Source organism: Microcaecilia unicolor, chromosome 11 (genome assembly GCF_901765095.1).
Source record: "Microcaecilia unicolor chromosome 11, aMicUni1.1, whole genome shotgun sequence".
NCBI lineage: Eukaryota > Metazoa > Chordata > Amphibia > Gymnophiona > Siphonopidae > Microcaecilia > Microcaecilia unicolor.
In genome coordinates, this window is record NC_044041.1 from 48035231 (window position 1) to 48051240 (window position 16010).

Consider the following 16010-nt stretch of genomic DNA (forward strand, 5'->3'; position numbering starts at 1 on the left):
TCTTTTGGAGGTTTAGAGACACCCATAATATATTGGGTTCTCGTTATGGGGGGAAAACCCTCCATTGAGATTCCCAATATTTGAATAAAATATCTTTTAAGCATATCTATAGCTGGTACTAAGGGTGATTTTGGAAAATTAATTAACCTAAGGTTATTTCTTCGAGAGTTATTTTCCAAATTTTCCAATTTCTTTTCCTGAATTTCTTTTTCTTTAGTTAAGGAAAACGTTAGATTTTGAAGTTTTTCAACTTCAGCCTCCATCTTCAAGACTTTTTCTTTCTGTTCTTGTAAATTATTAAACAGATTATCACTGGTTTGTTTTAGTTCCTTAATTTCTCCCTTTATGGAAATATTCATTTGAAGTAGTGTGCTATTGACCCCTTGAATTGCATCCCATAATGAATTCATAGTCACCACTGTTGGTTTTTGTAATCCACCATTGTTCCCGATAGTAACACTCCGGGGAGCAGGAGCCTCGACCCGCAACTGCTCCTGCATTGCTGTTTCTTTCCCCGGGGTTGAGGTGCCTGACGGTCCTCCTCCCAACGGTGTTGCGAATAACATTTCCAACTGCCGTGGTCCCTCAGGCACTCTTTCGCTTCCGGGTTGTGGTGGAACAGTGTGAGAAGGAGGACTCAACGTCACTCCTTCAATGCTGCGGTCCTTATCCAAAAAGGTCGAACCCGTCGAAGCAGAGATCCGCTCGCCCTGGGTCCCAATTCCAAAGACCTCCAAAGTCGGCTGTCGAGAGGTTGGCGTCGTCGGTGGAATCGTGGAGGTAGGAACCACCGTCTTCCCCTTTCTCTTCCCCATTTTAAACGGAGAAAAAGAGAATTCCCTCGGTAGTCTAACAATGGGTCTCGGGAGCTTAGGAACGCACATCCGTTACTGACGCCATCTTGACTCAGGTTTTCAGCCTGCAATACACGTTATTAGGAAGTAATGGTATGCATTTCGATTTCACAACCATGTATGTGCACGCTCTGAAGTGAAACAATGGAAACACGGCAGAAGGTATGCCCTTGGACCATGCAGCAGGTTCAGCAACTATGAATTAAAAAACATACACTAGAACACAGAGTAAAAACTCCGTTAGTTGTACATAGGGAGCTGGTATCGGATTGCGGATGGGAATTTATATGCTCATATAACCAACGTAGAAGAACTCAACTAGGCTGACTGGAACTTTAATCAGCCAATATTTACTACATAAAGGTTTACATAATAGCAGGGAGAGAGGAGAGCAGCAAGGCTGGAAGGAGCAAGAGTAAGCAGTGATGACAACTAGATCATGGTGGTCTGGAAGAAGCAAGAAGCAGCAATAGCAACAGCATGGCCACCATGAGAGCCTGGAGGGTATTTGGGAATTAAGGGAATGCAGGGAGCAATTAAGGACATGAAGAACCTCATGACCAAATGATAGGATCGGGGGAGGGGGGGAGGGGCGGAGAGCGAGAGAGAGAAATGTAAAGGAATTAGGTTGGGTTGGGGCACTGGGTCCTGGCTGAGAGGCGGATAAAGCAGAGGATTCAGACATGTGAGGGGCAGAGAGAGAAAGCAGTTAGGCCTGATGAGGAGAGGAAGGTGGAAGACACAGCCTTATGATCCACTCTTACAATGTACTCTTAGAGGAGTTCTGCATAAAAAATATTTTGAAACTGTATCTGAATACAAGTTTTTGTATTACATTTTAAATTACTCAGACTCCCATTTATATTATGTCATTCTGGCTAAATAAACTGCAGAATTTTATACTTTTATGCATAAAAATTCCCCAGGAGTAAAAAGGAAAAGCATGCACAGCATAGCTCATAGAATTTTTTGCTTATGGGTGTGCCCTGAAGGAGCAGGGCACTATGAACGGAATGATTCCCAAATACTCCACTCTATTGGAAAGAATAAAAAATGAAATCCAGAGTAGTTCACAGCTGGTCCAGAATATAGTAGCTAGGCTGCAGATGGAAAAAGGAATAACGGACCTTGTAGCCCCTATTATGAAGGCCAGTTTAGGATAAGGTTTAAGGTGTTGCGACCAAGGGGAAAACTCCGGAATATCTTCAGAACCTGTTATACAAGAAATAATTTAATGATTATACTTCTATTAACCTTGAATAAAAAGTAGCATCTTTATTGATTCAACTCTAATCAATGTCATTAAAATACCTGACTGAACTATCGGCTAGCTAAGATTTCTGCATTACATCCAGTCTACGTAACATCAAGTTATACAACAAAAATGAAATCTTGCAGGTGATCCTCAGATCACTGCCATTGTTAATTTTGGTCAATATCAACTACATAATACATTTTCATGGATCACAGGAGAAATATATCTTCTATTGTGTCCAATATATTGGTGCTTGTATGTAAACGTCAAGTCTGTTCTTCTGTATAAACCAACTCTTGACAAGCTGCTAAAGGATTAAACCCTCATTGATTCCTCTTCACTTTCAGTCAAATACTTCTTTACACAAAGTCTCAAGGTAGAGCTCAGCAAAAAAACATTAGTTTCAGCTGCTTATGGTTCAGATTAATCTTAGTCTCGACATGAAATCATGTTTCATCGCTATGGCATCTTGTAGACTATGTGGATGTAATGCAGCAGAAATCTTAGTCAGCTAGCTGATAGTTCAGTCAAGTATTTTAATGATATTGCTTAGAGTTGAATCAATAAATATGTTACATTTTATTCAAGGTTAATAGAGGTATAAACATTCAATGATTTCTTGAAGAACAGCAATATAATTAAAATCATTGCTCTAATTGATAGCCCATTATATTAAGGATTGACAGGACCTGTTGCAGGAATACAGACCAAGGAGATGCATGAACCAGGCTTATTAGCAACCCAAGGAGTCCCCTCAAGCATGGGCGGAGAGCACAAGACACCAAATGTTTTCAGTGGTCATGCTAGTAGGATGGAATGAGTCCCCAAGCGGATCCTTAGCTTTTTAGATCTTTGAGGTTTTAAAAAAACAGTTGAAGATAGTGTTTTAGTACAAGCATAGAAGTGAGTTGGGAGGCTGAAGAGGAAGGTAAAAATGGAGTAGGGGAATGCAGAGATGGGGTTGGGGGTTAGTGTGCAAGAGGTGACTGAGAAACGATTTTATAAAGAAATATTTTATATGCAAATTGCTTCAGGTCTGTTAATATTGGGAATTAATAAAATAGAAATATGTCAGTCCAGCCATTAGATGTTACTGTCTGTGGATTTCAAAGGATAGGTTTTACAATTTAACCACAGGGTATCACGATCTCAAAGCAACAGGTACTGCCATGCTTTTCCACCACTAGGAGGCAATATTCATGGCAACCAGGAACTATACTGTTTAATCACTAGCTATCAAGGTACAGAGCAACCATTAGGACATACAGTTCACTCACTATATTTTACAGTAAAATTTACAAGAGACAAAATGAAATACACATCTGGATCACTAAACCAGCGCCGTAGAAGTACTCTGTGTGTGTGTGTGGGGGGGGGGGGGGGGGGGGGGGATGAGTAAGTATATGGTGCATGCCCATGGCTTTTTTGAGGGGGTACTAAGTACGACACCTTTTCCATTGTCTGCTAAAATTGACCCATGGTCCCCAAGTTTTAACGAAAGAGCTCATGCTCTACACACCAATTCTACCTTGCCATAGATTCTGTGACTGGTTTGCAGGGGGCCTGGCTATTGTGGGGTGGGTTCCTCAGTGATCACCCCACCCCTGAAGGGTGGCCTGGCATTTGAGTACCGGCATCTTTTTTGCTAGAAAAAATGTACTGTGCATGCCTCACATTTCAATCCACTCTGCATGTGTATCTGGGTGCATGTATGTCTGACTAGGAGAGGAGAAGGGAATTTAGGGACAGGCAGTTTGAAATGAGCTTTTTCTTAACCTTTTTTTTACTACGCTGGAGCTGCTGATATTCCCTTTCCCAGGAATTATATTGGGCCATTTTTAGGTTAACTATTTCCTTTTAAATCTTGGGTCTAAACTGCCAATTTTCAAAATCTGGGTTTTTAGCTGGTTCCCCTCACCCCACCTGCACATGGTACACTTTCGTCCCCGGGACAAACATTTTTCATTCCTTGTGTTTTTTCTTTCCAACCCTATACAATGCTGGAAAAAGACAAAGGACAAACAAACAAAAAAGGAAATGGTGCTAATTTGTACGAACAGAAAAAAAAAAAAAAAAAAAAAGATAAAAGTTAACTGTGCTCTATAAAAGCAACATCAATGTCAATATGATGTTTGCTAATCTAAGTCTGTATAGCAAAGATAGACTAGTACACATTAATCCTTAACTACATTTTTTTTAAATGCTGGTGAAACATTCATACCAGAGTTTTCACAACCAGATTTTCAGGACATCCAAAATGAACACGAAAGAGAAACTACATATAATGCATCTACGTTTATGACAAGTGAGCTCATAATTATTGTGAATATTCTGAAATCCTGGCTGGTTGAGGTGTCATGAAGAAAGTTCTGGAAAGCACAGATTTGATTCAACGTATATTTACACATTATTATGGATCTCAATTTCAAGACAATTTTGTCCTTAAAAAAAAAAAAAGTGAAAGCAGATTTGAAAGTAAATTGTCACCACATAAAAAGCGAAATTATCTAGCACAAGAAAACCACAAACCTGAGAAAAAGCAGACCTGTGCAGCTGAAGGAGATTCTCAGTTTTATTTTGAATCAGAGCAGTAACCACAGAAATGCTAAGTTTTGTATCCTTCCTTAGGTTCATGGTCATTTAAGATGGAACTAGTGGACAAGTACAGTAGTACTGTATATTAGAAAAATTATACCTGATGGCGTATCACCAAGCCCAGATCAAAGGGTGGCCAAAATCACTTTTTTCAGTTTTCAACTGAAATTGAAGCTGAAACTCAAATTGGTACCACCCTGAACAGTAACAGCCTCCACTCCCTGGGCCTACCTTGGAGTCCCTGGTGGTCTAGTAGCATAGTTGTGGCAGGATCAATCCCCAGTCACTTCTGCCCATGCTGTCTGCCATTAAAATGGCTGCCACAACTGGGGATTACTCCTGCCAGCAGCAAGACTACTGCTGGAGGTTGTGGCAGCCATTTTGACAGTGGAGACGACATGGGCAGGAGTGAATTGGGATTGTTCCTGTCCCAACTATGCCACTAGACCACCAGGGACTCTAAAATAACTTGGAGGGAGTGCTATGGGGACACAACACTGTTTCAGTTTCAGCCAAAAATGCACGAGTATCTTTAGCTAAAAAATATGGCCAAATACTAATTTCAGGCCGGTTTTGGCACTGAAATTGAAATTGGCATCTAGCCTAGATTTCTCCTAGCATGACAGCATATGCATCCCTGCAATATTGCATAAGACTATTTTATTAAAATCAGTCAACATCCTAACTGACTTTGGAACTTCATTTAACTCAAATGAAATATATAACAGATAAACCCAAATGACCTGATACACTGCGATTTGAACAGCAAAACTGGTAACTGTGGTGTACAAGAAAGAGATCATTCTGTAACATAATTGGGGGGGGGGGGGTCATTATGATCTGACAATAGGAATGAAAAGGGGAACGGGGCATGTGTGGGTTGTCTGGAGTACAATAAAGTTTCCCAAGACAATGAGATCCAAATACCAAAACGTAAAAAGGAAAGTATTGGGGGGGGGGGGGGGGGGGGTTATTTAATGAAACATCACATAAAGCCTGATGAAATAACCAAGTTTTTATGCCAGTTTTACATTTTCCGCAAGAACTCTCAGAATGAACCTAAGCAAGTAAAGCATTCTGTAGCTTGGCAGCCCAAAAACTAAAGGCTAAATAAGTGTAATCCAATCTTCGTCTTGATGGTGAGGGGATAGCTAATAAAGGGTATGATACATACCTGTAGCAGTTGTTCTCCGAGGACAGCAGGCTGCTTGTTCTCACGACTGGGGTATCCCTAGCTCTCAGGCTCACTCAAAACAAGAACCCAGGTCAATTGAACCTCGCAACGGCGAGGACACAACAGGAAATTGACCTACGAAGAACAACTAACTGAGAGTGCAGCCTGACCAGAATAAATTCGGGTCCTGGAGGGTGGAGTTGGATTTACACCCCAAACAGATTCTGCAGCACCGACTGCCCGAACCGACTGTCGCGTCGGGTATCCTGCTGGAGGCAGTAATGAGATGTGAATGTGTGGACAGATGACCACGTCGCAGCCTTGCAGATCTCTTCAATAGTGGCTGACTTCAAGTGGGCCAATGACGCTGCCATGGCTCTGACACTATGAGCCGTGACATGACCCTCAAGAGTCAGCCCAGCCTGGGCGTAAGTGAAGGAAATGCAATCTGCTAGCCAATTAGAGATGGTGCGTTTCCCGACAGCGACCCCTAGCCTGTTAGGGTCGAAAGAAATAAACAATTGGGCGGACTGTCTGTTGGGCTGTGTCCGCTCCAAGTAGAAGGCCAATGCTCTCTTGCAGTCCAATGTGTGCAACTGACGTTCAGCAGGGCGGGTATGCGGCCTGGGGAAGAATGTTGGCAAGACAATTGACTGGTTAAGATGGAACTCCGACACCACCTTCGGCAGGAACTTTGGGTGGGTGCGGAGCACTACTCTGTTGTGATGAAATTTGGTATATGGAGCATGAGCTACCAGGGCTTGAAGCTCACTGACCCTACGAGCTGAAGTAACTGCCACCAAGAAAATGACCTTCCAGGTCAAGTACTTCAGATGGCAGGTATTCAGTGGCTCAAAAGGAGGTTTCATCAGCTGGGTGAGGACGACGTTGAGATCCCATGACACAGTAGGAGGCTTGATAGGGGGCTTTGACAAAAGCAAGCCTCATGAATCGAACGACTAAAGGCTCTCCAGAGATGGCTTTACCTTCCACACGATAATGGTAAGCACTAATCGCACTAAGGTGATTCCTTACTGAGTTGGTCTTGAGGCCAGACTCTGATAAGTGCAGAAAGTATTCAAGCAGGTTCTGTGCAGGGCGAGAACGAGGTTCTAGGGCCATGCTCTCACACCACACGACAAACCTCCTCCACTTGAAAAAGTAACTCTTTTTAGTGGAATCCTTCCTAGAGGCAAGTAAGACCCGGGAGACACCCTCAGACAGACCCAACGCAGTGAAGTCTACGCCCTCAACATCCAGGCCGTGAGAGCCAGAGACTGAAGGTTGGGGTGCAGCAACGCTCCGTCGTTCTGCGAAATGAGAGTCGGAAAACACTCCAATCTCCACGGTTCTTCGGAGGACAACTCCAGAAGAAGAGGGAACCAGATCTGACGGGGCCAAAAAGGCGTGATCAGAATCATGGTGCCGCGGTCTTGCTTGAGCTTCAGTAAGGTCTTCCCCACCAAAGGTATGGGAGGATAAGCATACAGGAGGCCGGTCCCCCAATGGAGGAGAAAGGCATCCGACGCTAGCCTGCCGTGTGCCTGAAGTCTGGAACAGAACAGAGGCAGCTTGTGGTTGGTCTGAGAGGCGAAAAGGTCCACCGAGGGGGTGCCCCACACTCGGAAGATCTTGCGTACCACTCTGGCATGGAGCGACCACTCGTGCGGTTGCATGACTCTGCTCAGTCTGTCGGCCAGACTGTTGTTTACGCCTGCCAGGTACGTGGCTTGGAGGAGCATGCCGAACCGACACGCCCAACGCCACATCCCGACGGCCTCCTGGCACAGGGGGCGAGATCCGGTGCCCCCCTGCTTGTTGACGTAATACATTGCAACCTGATTGTCTGTCCGAATTTGGATAATTTGGCAGGACAGCCGATCTCTGAAAGCCTTCAGTGCGTTCCAGATCGCTCGGAGCTCCAGGAGGTTGATCTGCAGATCCTTTTCCTGGAGGGACCACAGACCCTGGGTGTGAAGCCCATCGACATGGGCTCCCCACCCCAGGCGAGATGCATCCGTCGTCAGCACTTTCGTGGGCTGCGGAATTTGGAATGGACGTCCCAGGGTCAAATTGGTCCGTATGGTCCACCAGAGCAGTGAAGTGCGGCAACTGGTGGAGAGGCGGATGACATCTTCTAGATTCCCGGTGGCTTGGAACCACTGGGAAGCTAGGGTCCATTGAGCAGATCTCATGTGAAGACGAGCCATGGGAGTCACATGAACTGTGGAGGCCATATGACCCAGAAGTCTCAACATCTGCCGAGCTGTGATCTGCTGAGACGCTCTGGTCTGCGAAGCCAGGGCCAAGAGATTGGTGGCCCTCGCTTCGGGAAGGTAGGCCTGAACCGTCTGGGAATTCAGCAGCGCTCCTATGAATTCCAGAGACTGAGTTGGCTGGAGATGGGACTTTGGGTAATTTATCACAAACCCCAGCAGCTCCAGAAGTTGAATAGTGCACTGCATGGACCGGAGGGCTCCTGCCTCCGAGGTGTTCTTGACCAGCCAATCGTCGAGATATGGGAACACGTGCACTCCCAGCTTGCGTAGGTAGGCCGCTACCACCACGAGGCATTTGGTAAACACTCGTGGGGCAGAGGCGAGCCCAAATGGCAGCACACAATACTGAAAGTGGCGTGCGCCCAGGCGGAATCTGAGATACTGTCTGTGAGCTGGCAGTATCGGTATGTGAGTATATGCGTCCTTTAAATCCAGGGAACATAGCCAATCGTTTTTCTGAATCATTGGCAGAAGGGTGCCCAAGGAAAGCATCCTGAACTTTTCTTTGACCAGGAATTTGTTCAGGCCTCTCAGGTCTAGGATGGGACGCATCCCCCCTGTTTTCTTTTCCACAAGGAAGTACCTGGAATAGAATCCCTGCCCTTCCTGCCCGGGTGGTACGGGCTCGACCGCATTGGCGCTGAGAAGGGCGGAGAGTTCCTCTGCAAGTACCTGCTTGTGATGGGAGCTGAAAGACTGAGCTCCCGGAGGACAATTTGGAGGCAGGGAGGCCAAATTCAGGGCGTATCCGCACCGCACTATTTGGAGAACCCACTGGTCGGAGGTTATGAGAGGCCACCTTTGGTGAAAAAATTTTAACCTCCCTCCGACCGGCAGATCGTCCGGTACGGACACTTGTAGGGTGGCTATGTTCCCGTGGATCCAGTCAAAAGCCCGTCCCCGGCTTTTGCTGTGGAGGCGCAGGGGGCTGCTTAGGCGCACGCTGTTGACGAGAACGAGCGCGCTGGGGCTGTCCCTGTGCCTGACGAGGCCTTCGGGCCGGCTGGTTGTACCTACGCTTTGCAAAAGAATAGGGTGCAGCCTGCCGTGCCCGGGAAAAACGCCCACCAGTGGGGGCGGATGCTGAAGGCGCCCGGTGGGAGAGCTTGTCGAGAGCGGTTTCCCGCTGATGCAGTTGGTCCACCATCTGCTCGACCTTCTCACCGAAAATGTTATCCCCCCGGCAAGGGACGTCGGCCAGTCTCTGCTGGGTGCGGTTGTCCAGGTCAGAGGCGCGCAGCCATGAGAGCCTGCGCATCACTATACCTTGGGCCGCAGCACGAGATGCCACGTCACAGGTGTCAAAAATACCCCTGGACAGGAACTTTCTGCATGCCTTCAGCTGCCTGACCACCTCCTGATAAGGCCTGGACTGCTCCGGCGGGAGCTTCTCGACCAGGTCCGCCAGCTGTTGCACATTGGTCCGCATGTGGATGCTCATATAGAGCAGGTATGACTGGATGCGGGTCACGAGCATGGAGGATTGGTAGGCCTTCCTCCCAAACGAGTCCAGAGTGCGAGACTCCCGCCCCGGGGGCGCCGAGGCGGTATCCCTCGAACTCTGTGCCCTCTTGAGAGCAGAATCCACGACCGCTGAGTCATGGGGCAATTGGGGCCGCATGAGCTCTGGGTCGGAGTGGATCCTGTACTGGGACTCTGCTTTCTTGGGAATGGTGGGGTTAGTTAGTGGTCGCACCCAGTTCCGAAGCAGTGTCTCCTTCAGGACATTGTGCAGCGGCACCGTGGAGGACTCTCTAGGTGGTGATGGATAGTCGAGGACCTCGAGCATCTCGGCCCTCGGCTCTTCCACAGAGACCACGGGGAAGGGAATGCTGATAGACATATCCCGCACAAAGGAGGCAAAGGAGAGACTCTCAGGAGGTGAGAGCTTCCTCTCCGGTGAAGGCGTGGGGTCCGAGGGAAGGCCCGTAGACTCCTCTGAGGAGAAATATCTAGGGTCCTCCTCTTCCCCCCACGAGTCCTCATCCTCGGTATCGGACATTAGCTCATGTAGCTGAGTCCTGTACCGGGCCCGGCTCGACGTCGAGGCACCGAGGTCTCGGTGTCGTCGAGCGGTGGACTCCCGCGCCGGCGGGGACGGAGCTCCCTCCATCGACGTCGACGGGGACTCCACCTGCGTGGCAGTCGAGACCGGCACCGCAAGCGGCGGCGGTGTCGACAGCCCCGGCGCCGGGCTAGAGCTCGCCGGCGCCACAGTCATCGGCGCCGAGGGCGCAAGCACCCCCGGTGCCGGCACAGCCTGGCGCATCAGCCCTTCCAGGATCCCCGGAAGGATGGCTCTGAGGCACTCGTCCAGGCCCGCTGCCGGGAAAGGCGGTGGGGCCGGTAAGGGTGTCGGTGCCGGAAGCTGCTGGGAGCCAGGAGACGGCACCGAGGTGCCGGAACCCCGACGCGTCGGTACCTCCACAACCGACGGAGACCTCTCCTCTCGACGATGACGCTTCGGCGTCGACTCCTCTTCGGGATGCACCGAGGGCGTCCGGTGACGACGCTTCTTGTCCTTTTTTCGATGCACGTCACCGGCGCCGGAGGGCATGGAGGAGGAGGAGGTCGATCCCCCTCGGTCTCGAGGCACCGGGTCAGACAGGGTTCGGTCCCGTGGCTCACGAGCTGAGGGAGTGACCGGGGCCGACTGCCCACGCGGCCTCTCAACCCCACTCTCACCGGCGGACCGGCGGGCCGACGGGACCTGTTCTCCTGGGGTCGCTGCCATCGGTGCCGATGTCTCGGGCATCGATACCGGTACCGAAGAACCGGCCTTCGATACCGATGCCGTCGAGGTCGACATCGAGGGGCCGGCGCAAGTTCCAAAAAGACGGTCCCGCAGAACTTGCCTCGCAACCTGAGTCCGTTTCCGGAGACCGAGACACAAAGCACACGACTTGAGATTGTGCTCCGGCCCGAGGCACTGGAGGCACCAAGCGTGGGTGTCGGTCTGCGAGATCGGCCGGCCGCAGCGACCACACTTTTTAAATCCACTCAGGACCTTCGAGGACATCGACGGAAAAATCGCGCCGGCGAAGTCAAAGTCGTCAATGGTGGCTAAAATCACACCACGAAAAAATAAACGACCGAGCGACCACTAGGCCGCAACGTGGCGTCCCCGCTGGAAGCGAGGGAAAAGGGGAGCGCGTGCTCCACACGCGCAGATTTTTTTTTTTTTTTTTTTGGTAACAAACAAGAAAAAGGGAAAACCGAACGGTAATCCGAGCGAAGCGACGATCCGCGTAAACGCGGTCGAAAAATCCGGCGGCTGAAACAGAGAGAGTGGCAGAAGCACAACTCTCTCCAGTCGCGGAAAAAAAGGAACTGGCGGGAGCGGTCGCGCACGGGCGGGAAGACAGCCGCGCATGCGCGGTGGGCGTGCCGACCGTCCCGCGAAGCTTCTTTCCGGTTGGTGGGGGCTGCCGCGGACGTCACCCAGTCGTGAGAACAAGCAGCCTGCTTGTCCTCGGAGAACATACGTTTCAGATTATCTCCAGGGATGGAGTAGACAATAGGGAATAACTAGAGAACATAAGCATAATGGTAAATCTGTGTAAAATGCATGATATGCAAGATCAGAAATCTTAACTTTATTTAACAAGAGCTAGAAAGCCAACGTTAAGACATCAGCTGGCATTCCATGATCAGAATGCTTTGCAAGGAATAAAGGATTCATGGTTGTGTTTTGTAATTTGGATTTTCAAGATGCACACCAGTTAGCATTGAATTATAACAGAAAGTTTAAAACAAGCACATGATGGAGTACCTAAGAGCATCATAATAAAAAACTGGTCTAAGTGATTTGATCATCCTTAAGGTGAATAGACTTTTCTTTACTGGAGCAAAGAAACGAAGTGGAAAGGACATAGAATCCTCTCCTCTACTCTCAGTCTTCTATGCTGGAGAGGATGTGGGGTGGTAGGCTCGTGCATTAATGTCTGGTGGGAATCCTCAAAATTGAACCATTCTGGAGGGATTGGGCCCAAGCTTTTCATACAGGTTCAACTCCCTTTGGATCCCAAAGTTTTTCTATTACAATGGTACAAGCTTTTTTGGGGAGGGGGGGGGGGGGGAGGGGGGTAACACCAACCACTTGAAAGTGATTATGCTTGGCTGTTATATGAAGGGAGGCAGCTAGATGCTGGAACTTGAGCAACCCTACAGCATACTGTCCTGAGAAACTCTGACATGCATATTTTTTTAAACGTAAGCTAACTGCAATTAAGCAGAGTCAGGTAGAATCTTCCGATAAAATGTGGACCCCTTTTGTGGATTGGTTTAAATCAAGAATCAGCACATGCTTAATTATCATCATCTGAGTTGTGCTCTTGGGGTTATTTGTAATATACATGTCTTATCTAACCTGTAACATGTATGGATGTGTTTGTCCTTACATACTTTTTTGTAATATTTATGTTTGGTATTGCTGTATCATTGTTTCTTGGGACTACCTCACACAAAATTGGCATGGGGAAGAGGGGAGACTGGGAGGGGTAAGAGGATTAAGAGAGATTTCTAAGTGCTGTTTATTAGTTATATATGTTATGTTATAAATTTGAAATAAAAATAAAGAAAACAAAAAGGACAAAGTATTTCTAACAAAATGCCTGGGAAGAGTACAGATTCTTTCAAGGAGCTAAGGGATATGGCAATGCTTGGTTGAAAGGAAGAAACATTTCTAGCAAACCAAACTGCTCCTATCAATGGGTTTAAGATCAGCTTACTTGACTTGATTCAGTCAGCTATGCTACTCTAGGGGTTACGCAGTTTGGAAGGGACAGATCCAATCTTCACGTACAATGAAGTTTAATATCTTTAAATATGTACATACTGAACCCCAGCCCTTGAATTAAAGTGCCAAGAAGGATATTAAAAAAAAAAAAAAGATGCTCTAGCTAAAATTAACCCCTGGAGAAGATGCTGTGGCTGAAATTAACCCCCACCGACCACCACATTAGACATTATGCATTGAAGATAAATGAGTGTCAATTTTAACCTTAATGGAACAGGAAAAGAGGAGGTATGATTTAAACTGATTAAAGATTGACCCCGAGATACTAATGTCCAATAGTCTAATTAAAAGATCAATTACATGCTCAATTACATCAAAAAGGCAGCAGTGAGGTCCACTGAAATCAAGGGGACGGCTTTGCCTCTGTCCAAACACGAATTATCTCATTCAGTATAGCTCTGTGCTATCTTCAGTTCAGTGCTATGACCCTGTCAGAAGCCATTTCCTGGTATGAATATAGTGGTTGGCACTCGGAAAAGATGACAATAGGAAAGCTACTGCTTTCTCCAATACTTGAGTTATTATTATTAGCATTTGTATAGAGCTACCAGACGTACGCAGTGCTGAACACCTGATACAGAGAGACAGTCCCTGTTAATAGAGCTTACAATCTAAAAAATACAGACAGACAAGACAATTAAGGGCGAGGGAAGTACTGGGTGAGAAGGAACAAGGGGAGGGCAATTGAGTAGTGGCTAGGAGCCAAAAGCAGAGGTGAAAAGGTGAGTTTTCAGCACAGATTTGAAAACAGGTAGAGATGGAGCTAGATGTAAGCTAGATGAAGACAGACCAGTTCACAAAGGGTCAATAATTGGCCAAAACAGAGTGGTCAAAGTTCCTTTAGGAAGCCGTCCACACCCTTTTTAAACCCTGCTAAGCTAACCGCCTTTACCACATTCTCTGGCAATGAATTCCAGAGTTTAATTACACATTGAGTGAAGAAACATTTTCTCCGACTTGTATTAAATTTACTACTTTGTAGCTTCATTGCATGACCCCTAGTCCTAGTATTTTTGGAAAGAGTAAACAAATGATTCACGTCTACCCATTCCACCTCAATCATATCTCCCCTCAGAATCCATTTTGAAATGCCCACTTCCTTGAGGATACCCCAATGAGAAGTTTGAAGGCGGGCTGCTGGGGATGGATGTTACTGACACCCACTGGTCAGCAGTGTTATGGCCCTACAAAGGAAGATATCTGGTGATTCTCCATCAACTCATTTTGATCCAAAGTGGCCCTGACTTAAAATTAGTGAGGACCACTGCACTAGGTGAAGTATGTACAGCCATCAAAGAAGAAAGGTAGAACAGGATACCTGCAAGTATAAGGACTTTAAACTGAGTTCTATACAAAACAGGGAGCCGGTTACTGAATGAACAAAGGAGTTGCAAGAAGACCAGGGTAAATATTACAGTAATCTAAATATGATGTTGCTACTGCATACAAGAGAGCAAGTTGAGAGGAGAGATCTAAAAGATCAAACTGCTTGAAAATTGATGGTGATTATTTTTTAAAACACATATTCAGATCATAAAAAACTGCTGGTCTAAAAAAAATATATATATTTTTTTTAAATACTTGAAATGATCAATAAAGGCTATTTGTATTCCAATATTAGAGCCAAATGAAAGCCATTAAGGCCTACCTGTAAGCCAGGAGGTACCAGTTTTTGAGCAGCTAAGAATCAGATGATTGTCACAAAGCCAGATGGCAACTACAGCCAAGCATAAATGCATTTGTGTAATACCTGAAGAAAGTCAGTGTAGTATATTTAAAAGCATATCAGCATAACAATAATTTCAAAAAACCCGCTGACTTCATGGTCTTGAACAAGTGTGACAAGTAGATTTTAAAAAGTGTGCACAGATCATTGCAGGAAGATACAATGGAATTACTTCTGTGTAGAGGAAGAAAAAGGCAATATGACTCAAGAGCTGTTACAGAGGAGTAATTAGAAGAAAGTACTGCTAAATGGCTTTAAAAAAAAATCTATAAATCAGGGTTACCAATCCCAATTTGTGCTCTGGTGTGAGAAGTTGAGCAGATGGTAGCAACTGCTTAGAAAAAAAAAGGATAAGGAGCACAGAACTTTCTCTTCAGCCTGACAAATTTCCTTATCAAAGAACAGATGGCCTTATTATACCAAGGATGGTTGAAATGCCTTGTAAAGAAGCATCAGTTACAGGTGTATTCTTATTTAGGACATCATATAATGAAGTCCACAGCCCAATCATCCTAAGATAACACAGATGACGCAAATGAGACATCAAATCCCTTGCCAATGATTCCACAACGGGGGAATTAAGATTTCTTGTGAGCTTAAATTTGGGGGAATCCAGGTGTTAAGCAGAAACTCACAAGACGTAGTCAAACCAAGAGACTGAGTTAATTAGGGAGGAAATTCACAACAAAGGGAACCCTCTGAAGTGGGCCAAATCAAAGCAATAACCAGTCGAGTGAACAGAACAGTAGAAAGGAAATAGTGGTCTCAAGTTGTCTACAAAGGAAAGAGCATAGCTTTCAATTCTGAAGGCCAGCTTTTAGCATGACATTACTAAAAGTTTATGGGCCACAAGCTAAATTCTACTAATAATTAAAACTAGAAGCATGTTGCTTCCTCTCTTTAACATGTGTCATTAATTTTATGAAGTCCATAATGGCCGAGTAGATTTTGCATGTACCGATGAAAACTACCTGCACATAACCAATGCAAAAAGATGTCACAGGAAACATTTACTACTCAGAAACATGTATTAAATTGAGCAACATAGCTGACCTACCAGTCTAATTGGATACACAGAAATCCAGGTCACCAGGTCTTTACTTTGCTTATTTTTAGATCATTGCCACAATCCCTTACTAAACATTTTTTTAAATATTAAAATTCTGAACATTACAAAAACATGCAACAGATGCTCCCCGAGTGGTCTCTGCTGGATTTGGAGAAGGAATGAGATTAAAAAAAAAAAAAAAAAAAAAAGCCAAACAAAATACACACACAAAAAAACCCCAAACAAATAAATAGACAAGAGCCCATTTCTTCAGTTCACAC

The 16010-nt window shown here is 46.1% G+C and overlaps 1 protein-coding gene across 2 annotated transcripts in view; it reads right to left on the reverse strand.

Annotated features, from left to right (window-relative positions):
• Window positions 1-16010, reverse strand: part of STX2 (syntaxin 2) — a 111914-nt gene that overhangs the window by 10395 nt on the left and 85509 nt on the right. The gene's annotated exons all lie outside the window — the stretch shown is intronic.